Source organism: Gopherus flavomarginatus, chromosome 4, assembly GCF_025201925.1.
Source record: "Gopherus flavomarginatus isolate rGopFla2 chromosome 4, rGopFla2.mat.asm, whole genome shotgun sequence".
Classification (NCBI taxonomy): Eukaryota; Metazoa; Chordata; order Testudines; family Testudinidae; genus Gopherus; species Gopherus flavomarginatus.
Genome location: NC_066620.1, coordinates 68719755 through 68742209, shown reverse-complemented (window position 1 = coordinate 68742209; position 22455 = coordinate 68719755).

Below are 22455 nucleotides of genomic sequence, written 5' to 3'. Positions count from 1 at the left end.
GGGATATATATCACTTTCTTTGCAGACAATAGAAAGAGCTCTTTAGAGAAGTGCACATAAATCTGTACACGGGAAGGAAGGAATTTAACTCACTTGGAAATTTTTACTGCATTCCACAGAAAGAATGTGCATTTAAAAACAGAGAGAGATCAGAAGAACCAGAATATACTGGCAGCTATTCAGAGAGTGTATTTTAATGCACACCTACATGATCACAGACTATTCCTCAAATAATGCATCATCCAATTTATTTTCTGTCACAGTCAGGGCATATAGAGACCACCACCACAAGAGTCTCTCAGTATAAAGTCTGCCTCACAAATCCTCCAGGCTGGCTCATTCTCATTGTCTTTCTCCTCTCCTACTCCTACTCCCAGGGTTCAGAGTTCCTCCGAAGACAATCTCATGATCACATGGACTTCCGCCACTATAAATTGGTTCACTCCTCCCTCAGCTCTGCCATTTTCCTATTCTTACAGCTCTAATTCTCCACTCTCTTTGACTCATAGACTTTAAGGTCAGAAGGGACCATTATGATCATCTAGTCTGACCTCCTGCACAATGCAGGCCACAGAATCTCACCCACTCCTGTAACAAACCCCTGACCTATGTCTGAATTACTGAAGTCCTCAAACTGTGGTTTAAAGACCTCAAGATGCAGAGACACTGACATACTGTCCCCTCCATGCTACTGACATCAAGAACTGTCACCCAAGAAGTTCTGCTCCACAGGCCCCAAGCCTACAAGCTCCCCTCATCAAGTCCTAATCAACCAGGAGGCTAGATAGTTCAGGCAATAGCAGTGGGACTCACTGCCTCTACCTTGCAGGTCTGCATCTGTCCTAGGTTAGGAGTGACAGGGAGAACATGAGCTTGGTGGTCTCAGCACAGGTTTAGTGGAGAAGTGTCCAAAACAAATAGCAATGAGCATGCTGTGGGCCCTTGTTGGCAATTTCAGTGAAGGAGCCTAGGACTTGATGGATCCTGGGGGCTGAATGCCCTAGAGGTGATCCCCAAGGTAAGGCTGAGGTATGATGGTAGGGGGCAGCTTGGCGAAGCTTTGCCTGTTCTGTTACTATATTCTTGCCCCAAGGTTACGATAGCCCATACCCCAATGTTGATAGCCTGTTCTCACACAGACAGTGAAACCACGTGCTTCTGTCATCCTCCAGTTCTCTAATCATCCTAGGGCAAGGCTCTGAGCTTTGCCCTTTACCCACCAACTCTCTTCCCTGGGTTTCAAAGTCATGCTCTTCTGCCAGTACTCCCCTGCCACAGAACTGAAGACATGGCACATTCAAGGGTGTAATGTTAATACCTGAAGATCTGTCTACTGAAAGCCATAAGGCCCACCACCCAGCCACTCAGAGGATCATGGACCCCATGACACATAGGTCTTCTCTGGAGTCTGGGTGGCTACATCTGTCCCGTGTTGCTTTGAAGAAGTGAAATATAACTAAATTGACCCTGACCCTGCCCACCAGGGAGATCCCAACTCCAGCACAGGAGAGGGGCGTGCGCAGAAGAACCTACATGCTAAGCTCATCCTGGATCTCTTTGTATCGTTTCAGGTTCTCTTGGATCCCTTCCAAGATGAGACAAAATATCAGCCATTTATTTGCCACCTTTGACTTCATCCATAAACCCACCACACTTCCTGCACCCTCCTTCCTCTCCATACAGAATATTGCCAAATATTTCAAAGAGAAATTGATTGTGACCTTCTTACTCTCTCTTCCTCTCCCTTCTTCCATTCTATCTTACTTTTCCCATCACTGATGCTGAGGTTTCTCACCACCTCTCCTCTAAGTCATCCACCTATTCCAGTGACCCTTACTCCTTCTGTTTCATGACCTTCCTTGTTCCCCACTTTCCTTCCCTTCCCTTTTTCCTCAATCTCTCTCTCAGCTTATTGAGTGCACCATTAACAACTGCTCACTCTCCCTTCCCAACTCTGTGCTTGATTCCCCTCTCACCTGGTTCTTGACCCCGCAAATTTACTGAAACTATTCTTACCAAGCTCTCCAATTACCATTCCCTGGCCTCTTCCTCCTTGATTGCTCAGAGACCTTTGACACTACTAATCATACCTTCCTTTTAAAAATCTTTTCTCTTTTGACTTTTGTGCATCTTGCCCTTCCTTGTATTCTTCCTTCTTCTCTGGTTGTTCCTTCACTGTCATATTTCTGTGGGTCCTCACTCTTTTTTGATGGGGTTCTAATCCCTGAGGAGTCACTCCTCTTTGCTCATTACACCCTATCTTGGGATTACCTCATCTACTCACCTAGCTTGAACTACTAGCTTTATGCCAATGGTTCACAAAACTACCTCTCTGCTCCTGACCTACACCCAATCCCACATCTCAGCCTGTGTTCCTGACATCTTGCCCTAAATTTAAAATTAAGGTGGCCAAAAGCAAGTTCATCTTCTCTCCCAAATCCTCTCTTTTCCGTCTATCCCTGTCTTCTGCCACTGATGGCACATCCATCCTGCCTGCCATTCAGGCACATAACTCAGGTGTTATTTTGGACTGCCTCTTTTTTAAACCTGCACATCCAGACTATAATCAAATCCTGCAGTTTCATCCTCTAGAACATTTTCAAAGTCTGACTTTTCCTTGGTCCACACCACTGAAACCTCTTGCCAGGCCCTTAGCATCTCTTTTCTGGGCTACCACTGTCCTTCCTGACACTAGTTTGTTCCCTCGGGTTCAGACTCAAAATGCTACTATTAAAAACAAACACTTTCCTTGCCAATTCCTCTCATCATGTCAGTCCCCTCAGCTCTCCACTGACTCCCCCTCATTTACTACATCAAATACAAGCTTCTAGTCCTTTACTTTAAGGGCCACATGTAATCTAGTCCCTTCCTACCTATCTATTCTTGTAACTTGTCACTCCCTGCCCCCTTCACTCTGCCAGTCTCACTTTCTTCCATTCTGCTCCTTACACATAGAACCAGTATTTTCCCCAGGAATTGAAATTTGGGGGGTGTTTGAATTTATGGGGGTAGGGGGCCAGGGCTGATGAGGGGTGAGACCGTGAGGGTGAAGGTGGGCTGTATGGCACCATGGTAAAACTGAACATTTTTTCATGACCATTTTATTAGATTTAACTCATGTTTTAAAATCATCACACAAATTAAAGTTGGCTACTCAAGCACTACATCTACATCTGTCTTGGTTTCTTGTGATAATTTTGCACAACTCTGTTAATGAACTTCTTGAATGCAATGCATTCATCTTTGGTGGCGTCTCGTGTGTACGATACTTCCATTCCTTCAATTGATATGCTCATTAGTTCATTTACATGATCAGGCAGAAGGTGACTGACTTCTTTCAGAACATAAAATTCTATATCATAATGAAAAAGAACACTCAACTCTAGCTGTTGTGACTTGGAGTAGCTAGAGATGAATTCCTACTTCTTTTATCCCAAGAAACATGGCACAAAGATCAGTTCAAGCCACTCTTGGTAGTCCATCAATCCGATGATGACAAATCTGAGCAAATCATCTATTGTTGGTCTCACGGTGTGCCCTCTAATGGCTGTACAAGCCAATTCTAGAGGTGCACATTTTGCTGCAGATGGTGCATGGGAAGTTCGCAGTCAGTGGGTTGTGCACTGCTGGTGCTCTGTGACGGCGTTTGTGTGCCTCTTGTAGATGCCGGCAGCAGTCTTCCTGAAAGGCGATGCAGGTATTCCTGACTGTTGCACACCACTGTGTTCTGTCGCTGGCAGCGTCCTCAAAGTCCCTGGGTTTGATACTGCTTGTCATAAACAGATAGCTAAGGGTTAATGTCTCTTTCACCTGAAGCACCTGACCAGAGGACCAATCAGGAAACCGGATTTTTTCAACTTTGGGTGGAGGGAATTTTGTGTCTGAGGTCTTTGTTGTCTGTCTGCCTGCTTTCTCTGAGCTTTGGAGAAGTAGTTTCTGCTTTCTAATCTTCTGTTTCTAAGTGTAAGGACAAAGAGATCAGATAGTAAGTTATATGGTTTCTTTTCTTTGGTATTTGCATGAATATAAGTGCTGGAGTGCTTTGATTTGTATTCTTTATGAATAAGGCTGTTTATTCATATTTCTTTTAAGCAATTAACCCTGTATTTTGTCACCTTAATACAGAGAGACCATTTGTATGTATTTTTTCTTTCTTTTTTATATAAAGCTTTCTTTTTGAGACCGGTTGGAGTTTTCTTTTCTGGGAAACTTCAGGGAAATTGAGTTTGTACTCACCAGGGAATTGGTGGGAGGAAGAAGTCAGAGGGAGATCTGTGTGTGTGTTGGATTTGCTAGCCTGATTTTGCATTTCCTCTGGGTGAAGAGGAAAGTGCTTTTGTTTCCAGGACTGGGAACGGAGAGGGGGAGTCACTCTGTTTGGATTCCCAGAGCTTGTATCTGTGTATCTCTCCAGGAGCACCTGGAGGGGGGAAGGGAAAAAGGATTATTTCCCTTTGTTGTGAGACTCAAGGGATTTGGGTCTTGGGGTCCCCAGGGAAGGTTTTTCAGGGGGACCCGAGTGCCCCAAAACACTCTAATTTTTTGGGTGGTGGCAGCAAGTACCAGGTCCAAGCTGGTAACTAAGCTTGGAGGTTGTCATGCTAACCCCCATATTTTGGATGCTAAGGTCCAAATCTGGGACTAAAGGTATGATACTGCTATAGTGCAGATTGGCTTTGATGGTGTCCTTGTAACGTTTTTGTGGACGACCTATATGCCGGATGCCCTGGGAGAGCTCATCATAGAGAAGCTGGTGGGGGATTCTGTTGGCATCCATGCGGCTGACATGACTGGTCCAACGTAGCTGTGACTTAATGATCATCATTTCGATGCTTGTCATCTGGGATCTCTCAAGGACCTCATGATTGGGCACTTTGTCTTGCCAGCGGATCTTCATGATGTTGCGGAGGCAACGCACATGGAATGCTTCGAGCTGCTTGATGTGACGCCTATATAGTGTCCATGTTTCACACCCGTACAAAAGAGATGAAAGAATGGCAGCTCTGTACACAAGCAGTTTTGTTGACATCCGGATGTTGTGGTGGTTTATAACTTTGACACGCAGATAGCCAAGTGCCTGGCTTGCTTTGGATATTCGTGCATTGATCTCATTATCCAGTGATCCATCACTGGATATGACACTACCCAGGTATTTAAAGAAGTTGATAAAAAGAAGTTGAAGTCAAATCTTCATTAATTCATTGTATGATATTCCACTCTGTGTTCAAATTCTCTATTCTGTCCTGAGCACATGGTAGCCCCATGTTGGTAGTGCCTCACTCCGCTCAACTGTCGGTGTTTTATAGGAAAGGGATCTGTAAAAGCTACGTAGAGGTTGAGTAGAATCTAGAAGTAACTGTTGTAGATTTTTAAGAATCAAGTCTGTACTCTTTCAGTTGTCTTAACAAACACTTCTTGTCCTCTTCACCTGAGGATCCAATATAAATGCCTTTATTAGTCAATTTCTGGACTGAAGTCTTTGCTTTTTCCAGTACTTTTTCAATGGATAGCTCTCTGACTGATCCAAATGTAGCTTCTATTGCTGGACAAAGATCTACTACTGTTGTCGCAGATGCCTGGATTGCATTGTTTAATGACCCAAGTGGTTTCAACATTAAACTTACAAGAGAGAGAATGGCAATAATCTTCTCTGAATGTAGTAGCAAAAGCAATCTGCCAGCCTCACTACTTAGATCCGTCCCATCTTGGTAGATACTTTTCAAAGCCAGTAGTAATGGCTGGAGTAATTTTAAAAAAGCCAAGGATCACTCATGAGAAAGCCAGAAGGTTTTCCCAGGCTGGACTAATTTGAACGTCAGTCCCAGTGTATCTTCCATATTTTCTAAGATATTCTGTCTTTTTGGACTCTTGCTGAAAAAAGAATATAATGAAGACATTAAATTTATAGCTTTTAAAATGTCTTTTGAAGTGTCTGCAGTTCGTACTAGCGCTAGTTGGAGTAGATGGCCTCTGCAGTGTGTATAGGAGAGATTAGGGTTACACTTTTCTCTGAGCAAAGCTTGTATTCCACCATGTCTTCCAGAGAAGTTTGCAGCTCCACCGAATGCACAAGCAGCCATCTGTTTGGGGTCCAATTGACAAGCATTTAACTCTTCTAAGATGTGGGTTGTCACAGATGCAGCCGATGTGTCTTCTATAACTTGAACATCTACAAATGCATCTACTGGCTTACCACTCACATCAAGATAAGGTACATGATGACTAAATACTTGATGCTCATTTGCATCGGTGCATTCATCAGCCACGTATGCAAATTTTTTGAAAGTGGTGAAAGAGTTCTTCACTTTTTCAACTGTTGAGTCTTTCACTGTTGCACCACATGCTTCTAGCCAGTCAGCTGAGTTTCTTGCAGAAAGATAGTGACCATTTGCTGGTTTTGTTTGGACCCAGTGTTCAGCTTCAGGATGAACAAGTGACAATGCACTTAACATTGGCCTCCAGTTTGTAGTGTGTGGTAACTCTTGCTTAAATAGAAGGTCTGATGCCACAGCCACGTTTGTTCGCATGAACTGTGTTGTGTCTCCAGCATTCTTAACAGCCTCATTAACACTAACCAGTGTTGTCCTTGGTCAGTGGAGGTTCAGAGGTGCTTTCACATGAGTTCACCTCTCAGGTGGGGGGCAAGAAGGCACCTTGATCATTCCTCCAGCTGCTCACTGTTCACGCTGGCCACTGTTGTTCACTGTGCCACCATTCACTCCATCGCTCTGTTGCCAACAGCCCTGCGCGGTAACCTTCTGCTGCCACTGTGACCTCTGTGAGTTGGTCTCTTGAGGTTCCACCTAGCTCTGTGATTTCAGCTGAGTTCTCAGTGGGGGAACCTCGCTGCTACTGCAGAAACACTGTCCCACAGCAGGTCTAAGCACTTACACCTTATTATCAGTGATTTCAGCTGTAGTGGTCACTTAACAAAACAAAAGACTATCTATGAAGCATAATCAGCTCTATTTTTAAACAATGGAGAGGGGCAGGTCAAATAGTACTTGTGACTCAGGCAGACCATTAACCAAAACACCTTTCCCCACCCTTTCTCTTGATGCCCTCAATCAGCACAGGCTAATTACAGTTCTACTGCCCTTTACTCATACAAAAAAAAGTAACATTTCATTACTCTCTCCCCCTGCTCCCACTCCCTCTGCATTCAACCCCAGCCAAAATCTATCACTTGGGCAACACAGTTCTGTTTGCTGGATACCTAGGTAGATTATGTGTGAATGTAAATACAATCTGGTCCTGAAGCCTTTCCCCACAGCCCCAAGCTCATCACTAGCTGTTAGGGAGAGCTCATTTAGACTTTGCTTACAAATCATAATTTGAAAGTATTAGGTTGGAAAACATCACTGAAATGAATGTACTGACATTGTCATAAAAAACAACAACTGCATAAGGAAGCTAGTCTATGTTCATACTTTTCAAATCTATGATACTTTTTCACAAAAAGAACAAGAGTACTTGTGGCACCTTAGAGACTAACAAATTTATTTCAGCATGAGCTTTCGCGAGCTACAGCTCACTTCTTCAGATGCATAGAAGGGAACACACAGACAGGAGATATTTATACATACAGAGAACATGAAAAGGTGGAAGTATGCATACCAACAGGAAGAGTCTAATCAATTGAGATGAGCTATCATCAGCAGGAGAAAAAAAACTTTTGAAGTGATAATTAAGATGACCCATAGAAGGTGTGAGGAGAACTTAACATAGGGAAATAGATTCAATTAGTGTAATGACCCAGCCATTCCCAGTCTCTGTTAAGGCCTGAGTTAATTGTGTCTAATTTGCATATTAATTCGAGTTCAGCAGTCTCTCTTTGGAGTCTGTTTTTGAAGTTTTTTTGTTGCAAAACTGCCACCTTCAAGTCTGTCACTGAGTGGTTAGAGAGGTTGAAGTGTTCTCCCACTCGTTTTTGAATGTTATGATTCCTGATGTCAGATTTGTGTCCATTCATTCTTTTGCGAAGAGACTGTCCGGTTTGGCCAATGTACATGGCAGAGGAGCATTGCTGGCACATGATGGCATATATCATGTTAGTAGATGTGCAAGTGAACGAATCCCTGATGGCGTGGCTGATGTGATTAGGTCCTATGATGGGGTCACTTGAATCGATATGTGGACAGAGCTGGCATCGGGCTTTGTTGCAAGGATAGGTTCCTGGGTTAGTGTTTATGTTGTATGGTGTGCGGCTGCTGGTGAGTATTTGTTTCAGGTTGGGAGGCTGTCTATAAGCGAGGACTGGCCTGTCTCCCAGGATCTGTGAGAGTGAGGGATCATCTTTAAGGATAGGTTGTAGATCTTTGATGATGCGCTGGAGAGGTTTTAGTTGGGGGCTGTAGGTGATGGCTAGTGGCATTCTGTTATTTTCTTTGTTGGGCCTGTCCTGTAGTAGGTGGCTTCTGGGTACTCTTCTGGCTCTGTCAATCTCTTTTTTTACTTCAGCAGGTCGGTACTGTAGTTTTAAGAATGCTTGATAGAGATCTTGTAGGTGTTTATCTCTGTCTGAGGGATTGGAGCAAATATGGTTGTATCTTAGAGCTTGGCTGTAGACAATGGATCGTGTGGTGTGTCCTGGATGGAAGCTGGAGGCATGCAGGGTAAGTACAGCGGTCAGTGGGTTTCCGGTATAGGGTAGTGTTTATGTGACCATCGCTTATTAGCACAGTAGTGTCTAGGAAATGGACCGCTTGTGTGGATTGATCTAGGCTGAGGTTGATGGTGGAATGGAAATTGTTAAAATCACAGTGGAATTCCTCGAGGGCTTCTTTTCCACGAGTCCAGATGACGAAGGTGTCATCATTGTAGTACAAGTAGAGTAGGGGTGTTAGGGAACGAGAGCTAAGGAAGCGTTGTTCTAAGTCAGCCATAAAGATGTTGGCATACTGTGGGGCCATGCGGGTACCCATAGCAGTGCCACTGACTTGAAGGTATATATTGTCCCCAAATGTGAAATAGTTGTGGGTGAGGACAAAGTCACAAAGTTCAGCCACTAGGTTGGCTGTGATGTTATCGGGGATACTATTCTTGATGGCTTGTAATCCATCTTTGTGTGGAATATTGGTGTAGAGGGCTTCCACATCCATAGTGGCCAGGATGGTGTTTTCTGGAAGATCACCAATGGATTGTAGTTTCCTCAGGAAGTCAGTGGTGTCTCGAAGATAGCTGGGAGTGCTGGTAGCATAGGGCCTGAGGACAGAGTCCACATAGCCAGACAATCCTGCTGTTAAGGTACCAATGCTTGAGATGATGGGGCGTCCAGGATTTCCAGGTTTATGGATCTTGGGTAGCAAATAGAATACACCTGGTCGGGGTTCTAGGCATGTGTCTGCACAGATCTGTTCCTGTGCTTTCTCAGGGAGGTTTTTGAGCAGATGGTGTAGTTTCTTTTGGTAATCCTCAGTGGGATTAGAGGGTAGTGGCTTGTAGAATGTGCAGTTAGAGAGCTGCCTTTCAGCCTCTTGTTCATATTCCGACCTATTCATGATGACGACAGCACCTCCTTTGTCAGCCTGTTTGATTACGATGTCAGAGTTGTTCCTGAGGCTGTTGATGGCATTATGTTCAGCACGGCTTAGGTTATGGGGCAAGTGATGCTGCTTTTTCAGATACACATATTTTATCATACACTTTATATGCTTTTAAAGTGTGTATTAATGTTTCAATTTCAATTCAAATGTCTAAAAAATCACTAAATTGGTAACACTGCATGTAACTAGTTCACAAAATGGGGCGGGGAGGTTGGGGAAATTCAGGGGGGGTGTAGGGAAATCCCTGCATAGAACACACTCCCTGAGCTGGTCTGTAATGCCACTTCTCTGTACTCCTTTAAAGCCTCTCTCAAGACCTGTGTTTGCCATGATGCCAAATATAAATCATATGTTAGTGTAGACTTGCAGGGACTTCTGTTATTTGGCTATTATTTATATATATTAATTAAAGAAACCTTTAACAAAAAATTCTAGCTGTTCACAAAGCTGATCTCTGAATGATGCATGCTCTTTCTGCTGCTTACCTTATCCTCCCTCCTCAGTTCCTTCCAACTGTTTGTTATATCCACTCTAGCATCTTGGCCTAAATTTACTGTCTCTACAGGATCCTGAATAATGCAGGTCAATCCTGATTAGGGCTTCTAGACTCTATTGTAATAATCAATGATATAATTAGAAAATTGTTCTTGATGATGGGGAAGAAAGGCAGTCATGTTCCACCACTGAACTTCAGAAATATCTCGCATAGTCCATCAGTTCTACAGCATGAAAATGTCATCATCTCTTTTTGTGGATTCTGGAATGACACTGAAGTCTAAAGCATGACGCACATACTCATGAGCAGATCAGGCAGACAAAGTCATTCGTGAGCGTCTTGGTAGATATAGCAGTGGTATGATGCTTTTCTCTTGCAGCTAATAATCAATTATTTCTGGCCTCTTCAAATGATCAGAAAGCTCTGTGTGTTGTGTGTCGTCATGCTGATCTACTTGACGCAGTCTTCTCAAGACAACTAGTTTTATTGCACCAAAGCGTATGCTGTTCTCAGTGCTGTCCTTGTAGTGCTTTCTGGACTGGCATTGATTCTGGTGTCCTTGTGCCAATTCTCCACAGAAAATTTTTCTGGGAAGTTGCTGTTCAGGTATCCTAATGATGCGTACTTTGGCTTTTATCAGCATGGCCTCGATGCTTGTGGCATTTGACTTTTGGAGAACCTCCAGGTTGGTAATTTTGTCTTGCCAGCGGATCCCCATAATGGCGTGCATATGGAAGGCATCTACCTTTTTGATATGTCATTTGTATGGTGTCCACGTCTCACAGCTATAGAGGAGAGATATGAGCACAAAAGCATTGTAAAGTTTTATTGTTGTAAAGAGGGTTATGTTGTGGGATTTCAGGACTTTGTTACATAGCTTTCCTAATGACTGAGAAGCTTTCTGTATCCTGTTCATGATCCCTTTGTTAAGAGATCCATCATTGGAGATGTTGCTGTCAAGATAAGTAAAATTGTCAACTTGCTTTAGTTGGATTACACTAATGGATATGCTAGGGGATATGGCATGGAGTGATGAAGATGACAGATGCAACACCACAGTTTTCTCCAGGCTGATTGTGAGGCCAAATAATTTTGATGCTTCAGTGAGGCAATCTATGATACACTGGAGACCTCCCTTTGTTTGCGCTAAGAGGGCACAATCATCCATAAAGAGTGTTTCTCTTATTAGTAGTTCTGTTACTTTTGTTTTTGCTTTAAACCTTGTAAGATTGAAGACTGAGCTGTCGTGTCTGTATCTGGTGTATATGCCTCTGTTAAGCCTGTTTGTAGCATGGTTGAGAACTTGGGTGAACTTCAGAAATGCTAATATGACAAACGGCCAGTTCCTCAACTTGTGTGAACTGGCTTAGCTCCACTGAAGTCTCTCATTTACAAGACCCCAGTGACTAAAAATACTGATGTTGGCTTTATTAAATGAATACAGATGAGGAGTAAGTAAAACTATATCTGGTGGCACTGAATTGTAATGGTATAAAGATCAGAGTATACTACAACTAAAAATCTGAAAAGGTGTTTTCTTTTGTTCAGTAAATATGGCTGAAACAAGTTTAAGATAAGATATTTCAGTTTTTATTTCATCTTGTGAATTACTCATGGTTTGAAGACACTCATATACAGACTCCATCAAGTTCCCCTGCTCTGAAGTCTGCAGGCTGCAAGAATAAAATTTGGCCCTAAAAACAGCACCGCTCACCATTTCCCAATGATAACTCTCCTTAACTTTTAAATTAGTCACCTGAGCAACAGCTTTTGTTAAAGAACTCCAGAATACTTGCAGAAGTTTTAAATGGAGGGGACTCACGTTGGAAATGGCAGGATTTTTCCAAGGACACATACTTGACTCCTGCAGCACTGAAGCGTGTGTGCCAGACAGAAGTTAGGGACTGCTGCTGAATTAGCTCACAAAGCAGTAAGCTTGGCATTAGCTTTATTTGAAGTTCAATTTAATTTTACTTCATCTTGTTTGAAAAGTCCTGTACATTACAGATGTTATGAATTTGCTCACATCCAGGGTAATTACGTAGACTATTTATTGAGGAATGTAGAGATTAATATTTGCAGGAACTGATCCATTTTGCGTGACAAACTATCCTTCCATCTTAGATTGTGTTCAAGTAGACTTGTGGCAATGAGTCCATCTCACTTTAGTCACTTGCAAACAGAGTAAACAAAGAGTGAAAAATTCCAGAATGCAAATAGCTTTTTTAAACAACATTGTCATCTAGCTCAACTTCTGATCATATTCAGCAAAAAATGTATCTTTCTATTAATCTTCAAGGGTTTGGAGATTTCCATAGTATCTCCTCTTTACTGGCTACTGCTGCTGTTCTCCAGATAAGGAGATGAGGTCAGTGGGCCTGGTGCCTCGGGTAGGTTCCGCTGGAAAATAAGACTTTAGCATATGTCATATACAAGCCAAATTTTCCATACCACACAAGCCAAATTTTCCACTTTCTTCAGTTCACATGAGAAGCAACAATAGATTGGTCTGGGAATTATGAAAGTTATATACAATGAGTAAACTAGTAATAAAATCTTGGTTTTACTTTCTGCTTTGGTCTTTACAGCAAAGCACCATATGAAATAATTTTACACTTAATCCTTGACTGCCTGTACCAGTCCAATGCTCAGAAGATGGGTTTGTACATAAGCATTCAGAAGAAACTCCTTTTTTTAAAGGCTTTGGTATTTCTGACTGATTTGAATCAGCCTCAAACTGTAGCAAATTGTCTTCCAGCCTTTTTGGTGAATAAAATATTTGACAGCAATTGGAATTTTTAAAAATCAAAATATAGAATATCAGGGTTGGAAGAGACCTCAGGAGGTCATCTAGTCCAACCCCATGCTTAAAGCAGGACCAATCCCCAACTAAATCCCCAAATCCCCTTCCTTATTTCTGCACGAGGAAATAAGGAAATAAATCAACAGAGCCAGACGTGTATCCAGATGCCTCCTGCTGCAAGACAAGTCCAAGAAAGAAACCAACAGAACTCCACTGGCCATCACCTACAGTCCTCAGAAACCTCTCCAACGCATCATCAGTGATCTACAACCCATCCTGGACAGCAATCCCTCACTTTCACAGGCCAATGCTCAAACCACTGAGCTATCCCTATGCCCCAGTTCTAGCCTCATTCTAATAATCCCCAATCCCAAACCCTACCTTTTTTGTCAGCACTTTGGGGAATTTTTTTGTGTATTTAATGCCTTTTAAACATGGTAAAAATGAGAAAGCTATATTCAGAGTCAGAATCCTCAGGGCTGTCACCAATAGTGAGGTAGTAATCATGACTATTTTCCTGGGTCAAGGGTAGACAGCAACCAGCAGCATTCCTCTCAGCAAGAAAACATAGTTTCACTATGAAGCAGCTACACTGGTGCTGCTGCAGTTCCCCCAAGAGAGCCAGCAATGGGGCAGCCATGGCAGCAACAGAACTAGACTGTAGCTCAGTATGAGTAGTCTGAAGTTCATGGAAACCCTTAAGCAACCTGACAATCTTAGGCCTGAAACATACTGAAAATGGTCAACAGCACAATAAGAGAACAAGTAAAATTATTCAAAGAAAAGAACCTTAAACTGAACAGGAACGATTGGCTTGAATGAGGCTGATTATTTTGGACATGCGCAGCAGCCAAAGAGTTCAGCTATATCCAAGAAAGATGGAGGCAACTGCACAAAAGGAAAGATCCAAAAACAAGAAAGTCTTAGAGATTTTGGGGCATGTTAATATGGGTAAGAAAATTATTCCTAATAATTAAGTTTTCTGTTCAGAATGCTACAGACAGAACAGAATGGCAATGCTAACTGCAAGAAAAACATCGAGGAGAATTTAAAAAGTTTGTCACAGAAGTCACAATACTGAAATATTCTGAGAATAATACAGAGTGTATAACAGGGGTAGGCAACTTATGGCACGCATGCCGAAAGCGGCACATGAGCTGATTTTCAGTGGCACTCACACTGCCTGGATCCTGGCCACTGGTCCGGGGGGGCTCTGCATTTTAATTCAATTTTAAATGAAGCTTCTTAAACATTAAAAAAACCTTGTTTACTTTACATACAACAATAGTTTAGTTATACATTATAGACTTATAGAAAGAGACCTTCTAAAAACATTAAAATGTATTACTGGCACACAAAACCTTAAATTAAGTGAATAAACGAAGCCTCGGCACACCACTTCTGAAAGCTTGCTGACCCCTGGTGTAAAAGCTTGGTAGATACAAGCTGGGAACTGTCCTACAAGAAGATCATTCAATGTCATATGCTAACAGACAGCAGAACTAAGCTCACACTGAAAAAAGAAATGCTGGAAATTTTGGTTGTGAATGTGTTTATACACAGAAAGTGGTTGAGACGTAAATTAGACCATAAATCAGTGGAAGCCAGATCTCAGAAACCATTGTACAAGATATTATCAGGGCTTCAAAAAATAATCGTGAAATGACAGAAGTATTTATTCAATGTGAAGTACCTAAACTATAAGGGATTTCTTATAGTACACCTCTACCCCGATATAACATGATCCGATATAACACAAATTCGGATATAACGCAGTAAAGCAGTGCTCCAGGGGGGGCGGGGCTGCGGACTCTGGCGGATCAAAGCAAGTTCGATATAACGTGGTTTCACCTATAACGTGGTAAGATTTTTTTGGCTCCCGAGGACAGCATATATTGGGGTAGAGGTGTAGTTATGCTTTCAAGAGTGCCTAGTGAAAGCCAGAAGCTTCAGGAACAGAAGTTTGAAGTAAATACGAGTCAAGTTCCACTGATTTCTGAAACAAAATTTGAGAAACTCCACCAAGAAACACAAAATGACCCAAACTTATAATTATGCAGCATAATTTTAAGTGGAGAACCAACAGAAAAAGTCCCTTTTCCACTGCTAAGATCCTGGGGCCAGCCAGGAGCCACAATGGATTAGAGCCACTCTCCTTTTTCCTCCACCCTACATGAACCAATTGTGAGCTTGGTGCAGTTGAGGTTTCTGTCCCAAGAATGTAAATCTGAAGAATTTAGACTATTAATTCTTATTGGTAAAGAGGAGACTTGAAAGTGATCGCTTACAGATTTTCTATATTACAAAAGAAAATGATACACTTAATAGAGATATGGAACCAAATTATGCTATCATTGATGATGGTTGTCACTGAGGCTTGGTCTACACTACGCGTTTAAACCGATTTTAGCAGCGTTAAACCGATTTAACGCTGTACCCGTCCACACTACGAGGCCCTTTATATCGATATAAAGGGCTCTTTAAATCGGTTTCTGTACTCCTCCCCGACGAGAGGAGTAGCGCTAAAATCGGTATTACCATATCGGATTAGGGTTAGTGTGGCCGCAAATCAACGGTATTGGCCTCCGGGCGGTATCCCACAGTGCACCGTGACCGCTCTGGACAGCAATCTCAACCTGGATGCAGTGGCCAGGTAAACAGGAAAAGCCCCGCGAAATTTTGATTTTCATTTCCTGTTTGCCCAGCGTGGAGCTCTGATCAGCACGGGTGGCAATGCAGTCCCAAATCCAAAAAGAGCTCCAGCATGGACCGTACGGGAGATACTGGATCTGATCACTGTATGGGGAAACAAATCTGTTGTATCAAAGCTCCGTTACAGAAGACAAAATGCCAAAGCGTTTGAAAAAAAAATCTACAGGCTACACAGTGCTGTGTGACAAGCGTAACGGGAAGCCAGAGACTCAGATGGACGCTCATGGAGGGATGGAGGGGTTACTGAGGACTCCAGCTATCCCACAGTCCCCAACAGTCTCCGAAAAGTATTTGCATTCTTGGCTGAGCTCCCTATGCCTGTAGGTTCAAACACATTGTCCGGCGTGGTTCAGGGAATAGCTTGTGAATTTACTCCCCCCCCCCACGTGAAAGAAAAGGGAAAGAAATCGTTTCTTGACTTCTTTCAATGTCACCCTATGTCTACTGAATGCTGCTGGTAGACACGATGCTGCAGCAGTGAAGAGCAGTATCCACTCCTCTTCCCTCCCTGGTGGCAGACGGTGCATGTCATGGTATAATTCCCCACTCTGAACCTTAGCATCCAAAAGATGGGGTACCAGCATGAATTCCTCTAAGCTCAATTACCAGCTTAGTGCTTGTAGCGCTGCCACCAACCAGGAATTCCAGTGCCTGGTACACTCTGGTCCCCCCAAAACCTTGCCCGGGGACCCCCAAGACCCAGTCCCTCTGGATCTTAACACAAGGAAAGTAAACCCTTTCCCCCACCATTGCCTCTCCCAGGCTTCCCCTCCCTGGGTTACCCTGGAAGATCACTGTGATTCAAACTCCTTGAATCTTTAAACAGAGAGGAAAATTCACCATTCCCCCTCCTTCTCTCTCCCCCTCCCAGATTCTCCCTGAGAGAGAAAGTAATCCTGACACAGAGAGAAATTAACCTTTCTCTCCCCCTTCCCTCCTTTCTCCCCACCAATTCCCTGGTGAATCCAGACCCCATCCCCTGGGGTCTCACACCAGAATAAAAAAACAATCAATCAGGTTCTTAAACAAGAAACTTTTGATTAAAGAGAGAAAAACAGTAAAATTTATCTTTGTAAATTTAAGATGGAATATGTTACAGGGTCTTTCAGCTATAGACACTGGGAATACCCTCCCAGCCTAAGTATACAAGTACAAATTAAAACCCTTTCAGCAAAATACACATTTAAACTCCTTCCAGCCAAATACACATTTGAACTCTTCCCAGCCAAATACACATTTGAACTCCTTCCAACCAAATGCGCATTTGCAAATAAAGAAAACAAACATAAGCCTAACTCGCTTTATCTACCTAGTACTTACTATTCCGGATCTATAAGAACCTGTAACAGGGAGATTGGAGAGAAACCTGGTTGCATGTTTGGTCCCTCTGAGCCCCCAGAGTGAACAACAACCAAAAACTAACAGCACACACACAAAAACTTCCCTCCCTCAAGATTTGAAAGTATCCTGTCCTCTGATTGGTCCTCTGGTCAGGTGACAGCCAGGCTCACTGTTCTTGTTAACCCTTTCCAGGCAAAAGAGATATGAAGCACTTTTGTTCTATTAACTCTTACTTATCTGTTTATGACAGTGCAGTAGGACTGGTAACCGTCCTTCTTATCAGCCCGTGAGTGCTCCTTTCTGGCTTCAGGTGAGGCTGGCCGGGGGCGCCTGGGTGAAAATAGGAATGACTCCCAGTCATTCCCAGTAGATAGTACAGAACGGCTGGTAACCGTCTTCATCATAGCAACTGGGGGCTGAGCTCCATCAGCCTCCTCCCTTACCTGTGTAAAGAAAAGATTCTGTCCTGCCTGGACTATCATAGCAGTGGCATGCTAGGCTCCTCTCCCCCGCACCGCTTAATGTCCTGCCTGGACTGTCACAGCACTGGGAGGCTGCCTCCCCCTCATTTTATCTCACTAACAAGTCACTGTTTCTTGTTCCTGCATTCTTTATAACTTCATGACACAAATGCGGGGGACACTGCCACAGTAGCCCAGGAAGGTTGGAGAAGGAGGGAAGCAATGGGTGAGGTTGTTGCAGGGGCACCCCCCGTGAATGGCATGTAGCTCATCATTTCTGCGGGATCTGATATGGAGCAGCTGTGCTGTCTGATACACTGGTTCTCTAGCACACTTGCCCCATATTCTAGGCAGGACTGACTCTATTTTTAGAAACCATAAAGGAGAGATTGACTCGGGGAGTCATTCCCTGTTTTGCCTTTGTGCCCCCAGCCGATCTCAGCCAGGGGCATCCATGATAGCAGCAGACAGTACAGAAGGACAGATAACCGTCATCTCATTGCCAAATTACACTGGCAGCAGATGGTACAGAATGACTGGTAACCATCTCTGCTATCATGCAAAAGCAAATGAATGCTGTTGTGTAGCACTGGAGTATCGCCTCTGTCCGTGGCATCCAGTACACATACGGTGACTGTAAAAAAAAAAAAAAGCTGAACAGGCTCCATGGTTGCCGTGCTATGGCGTCTGCCAGGGCAATCCGGGGAAAAACGGCGCGAAATGATTGTCTGCCGTTGCTTTCCCGGAGGAAGGAATGACTGACGACATTTACCCAGAACCACCCGCAACAATGATTTTTTGCCCCATCAGCCACTGGGCTCTCAACCCAGCATTCTAAGGGGCGGGGGAGACTGCGGGAACTATGGGATAGCTACGGAATAGCTACCCACAGTGCAACGCTCCGGAAATCGATGCTAGCCTCGGACCATGGACGCAGACCGCCGAATTAATGTGCTTAGTGTGGCCGCGTGCACTAGACTTTATACAATCTGTTTTATAAAACCAGTTTATGTAAAATCGGAATAATCCCATAGTGTAGACGTACCCTGAGAGCAAAACTGGGCTTGATTTGGTTACCATGGTAAGAAGTCCACAGTCTTGAAAGGGTACATAAATAAAACATTAGCAAGTTAAGAACAGATTTGGGAAAAGCTGGTTAATGTAAAGAGTAATAAACATATGGGGAAAGTTACTGGGGAAAGGAAAAGATTCACTAATGTGTTTCCTGAAAATAAAAGATTTAAGGGGAACGGTGAAAAAAGGAAGGAGGATTTATAATTACAATAACTAAAAAAAAATGGCAGGAATTACTGGGTCTGGATGGCCTCTTCCTGTTCCTAACATTTCTTATGTTTTTTGTTTCTTTTCTACTAGTCCTATATGAGGCTGAGTTGATACGTTATAGCAATGTGATATCGATATATTTTTATGAATTATTATTAAGGCTGCATGTCTATCATGGAGGTCACAGATTCCATGACTTTCTGTGATTTCTGCAGTGACCAGTGCTGGCTCAGAGGCTGCCTGAGCTGGGCAGCAGCAGGAGTTTGGGTACGGATGGGGGCTAGGGGCAGGAGGTTGGGATGCAGAACAGCGCTGACCTCAGGGAGCTCCCCAGCTCCCACTGGAATGTCCCTGCAGCTCCCAGGTGGAGGGGCCAGAAGACTCTACGTGCTGCCCGCAGGCATTGCCCCCACAACTCCCATTGTCCCCACAGCTCCCAATGGGAGCTGCGAAGCAGGTACTTATGGTGGGAACAGTGCACAGATCCCTCCCGGCCACCCTTCCCCGTAGGAACTGCAGGGACATGTGAAGCCAGGTAGCGAGCCTGCCACTCCCGCCAACCCCCCACTCCCCAGCACCAGCAGGGGTCCTGGGCCACGCGCTGCTGCCCACCTCCCCTCCCAGAACCAGTGGGGGTCCCGGGCCGTGCACCGATGCCTACCCCCCCACACAGCAGGGGGGGTCCTGAGCCACCTCCCTGAACATCCCCCCCGCCACAAGTTACAGTTAGGAGTATATAGTAAAAGAAAGGGACAGGTCACGGGCTGTGAATTTTTGTTTACTGTCTGTGACCTGTCCATGCCTTTTACTAAAAATAGTCGTGACTAAAACATAGCCTTAATTATTATTAGCCAAACAGAATATGACAGCTATTTATTTAGGCAGTGAGCCTGCACTCTGTCATTAGTCTAGGTCCTTGAGAGGATCTTTTCCTGGAGGTAAAATGACATCTTCCAAATTGTACCTTGGCAGAGATTTTTTTTTCCCCATTCTGTAGTAAGTCATTGAGGAACTATAAAATCTTTATGATGGTTAATGCATGGAATGTTATACTGATTTTCATAGCTTGTGTTTTAGAGCACCTTTTAAAATCTCCTGTAAGCTGCTGTACATATTTTGACACTGCACCCAATATTCTTTGCAGTGATATTATGATAATTAAAATGTATTTTATGCAAGATAAGTAATGTGAGATGTCATTGGAAAAGTTATGATTTGCTGAATATGATTATCCTATTTGTATGCATGTATCATTTTTGTATCTGAAGTTATGAATATTCTATGTAGTTCAAATGTAGTTACACCTGGGTAACACCCACTAGATATGTCAGGCTAGATAGTGTGTGAGGAAGGGCCTATTCAGGGCAATGAGCCATTAGGAAAAAACAACAGGCTTTAGGAGAAACTTATCTCTCACTTGGGAAGCCTTTCTGAAAATGCTACAGACAGCCTCCAAGTAATGGCTGCTATGACTCTACAAGGACATGTGATCAGACCACATAATGCTGGACTCCATCTTGAGATGTCAGTATTTTTCTACAGACTGGTCTGGGAACCAAGCTTTGAAACAAAGGATTCCTGCCCTATGCAAAAGCTATATAAGGCAGGGAGTGACAGCATCTGGGGTTCTTCACTCCCCAATCAAGACTTTGGGAAACACCTGAGAAACAAAAACTGAACTGGGGGAAGTGCTGGACCCAGGCTAAAGGGATTTCTAGCCTGTGAATGAAACACCTGGAGATTCCAAGCTGTAAAGCAAGTGCAGCTTGCCCCTTAAGAGTCTGCAGTCTGCTTGTATCAACTGTTAGGGTGAGAATCTGCTATTTATATCCAGTCAATTTAGTATATTAAGCTTAGTTTGTGTTTTTTGTTTATTTGCTAGGTAATCTGCTTTGATTTGTTTGCTATCACTTAAAACCTATCTTTTGTGGTTAATAAACTTTTTTGCTTTGTCTAAACCAGTGAGTTGGAGTGATGTGTGTGCGAATCATAACTCAGAGGCAAAGGCTATTGCATATTTCTCTCCACATTGAGGGAGGGGGTGAATTTTATGAGCTTATGCTGTATAGTTCCCTGTGCAGTGGAACACAGTATAATTTTGGGTTTATACTCCAATGGTGGGTGAGAGTCTGGAAAGCTGGGAAATTGGCTGCTGTCTGCTGCATGTATTTGAGTGGTGTGGGTGAAGCTGCTCTCTCAGGCAGCTCAGTTAGGGTGTGTGGTGCCATGTGCTGTTGTGTTAGGTGATAACAGGGCCTGGATTAGGCTGACCGCGTCTCCAAGCAGCGTGAGCAGGGCCAACTCAACTGAGTGATTAGAGGAGCCTGAGTCTTCTCTCACTTGCACTCTTTTTTAAAATATCAGAAGAGAATCAAGTCCCTGAGCTGTCGAAGTCTGTCAGAAAGGAGTCAGGTGTAACAAGGACACTACCTTCCTCCTACGCATTTTTTCCATTTTTAATATTAACATAGTAATTTTATGCCTTGAAAATGAGACGTAAATAGAAATAGAATAATAGTTATCTTGGGAACAAAGAGATGACATTAGAGAAGAATCTGTTCACATCACTAGAGGCCAGACTAAATTAAATCTTGATCTATTTCACTGTGATTCTATTAGAATCTGGCTCCATGCCAAGAAGCCTCATTGTCTCCTTTGCAATCTAAATTCAACTATAAAAAATATAAAAGAAGGAAAATAAAGTGTAATGTGTTCATTACCTTTCTAAGCTTCCTGACAGGCAATACAGCATTATTTTAGCAGATGAAATACCTGCAACAATTAAGACTGCATAATATATATTTTCAGAAGACTTTAGCAAAACAGCTGCAGATTCCAACCATGCCATACACAGGTCTTGTATCTTTACAGTCATTCAGCTCTCCTCATGCGCACAGTAAGTCCTGTCATCCCTTCTGAAGCACTATTTGGGAGAGAGAGAGTGCAACCTCCTTTGTGCTCAAATGACTGCGTTTTTTGAAAAACACATTTTTTTCTAGAAGGTTGCATGGCACTTTACAGCAAAGTTTAAAAGACAATTGGACTTTAGATGTGCTTGTTTAGCATCACAACCATCTACAGATAAAGGCCTTCCCAATTTTCTTGCCAGTAGGTCCATCAAAGCAGACAGATAAAGCTGTTCATTGACAAAAGTTGTTGGTTCTATACCAAGAAAGCTTCAAAGCTTACATCATATCCGTGTGTGTGAATGTAACCATCATTCCTCAGGTGATTCAGGCTTCAGAAAAAAAGCCAGGAAGACACATAGGGTCAAGAACTTTAGAAAGAAATCGGGGTAAATGGAAAACTGCTGACACACAGAAAAACTAAAGATAAGGAGAGTCAACGGAAGCTCCACGATTCCCCAGCCATCTTGGCCATTATCAAAAGCATCAAAAATATGACCTCAAGGATCAGTAATTTTAAACCCATTATCCCTAAGGGCTCAAAGGGAGACCCGACGAGTACCTATAAAACTAAAAGTAACTATTGAGGAGAGCCCCAGGCCAACTGGTTGTTGGTGTCTGTAGCAGGGTGGTTACCGTGCTCCTGCCCTTCAGGGCTTAAAACACCCCAGGATAGGGCTGTGGCTGGGGCAAGAAGCCTGGGCTGATTGGGGAAAATAGGCTCAGCTGTGTCCATGCCCCAATCAAGCCCAGCTGGCCCCTATAAGAGGCTGTGAGCCAGAAGTCCAGGCCGTCTCCCTCTGCCTGTAGAGGGAGAAGGGCCTGACTGCAGGGAGCTAGAGACATAGTACCTGAGTGGAGCAGGGCTGAGGAAAGGCAGAGAAGCTCCAGCCTGGAAAGCCCCAGG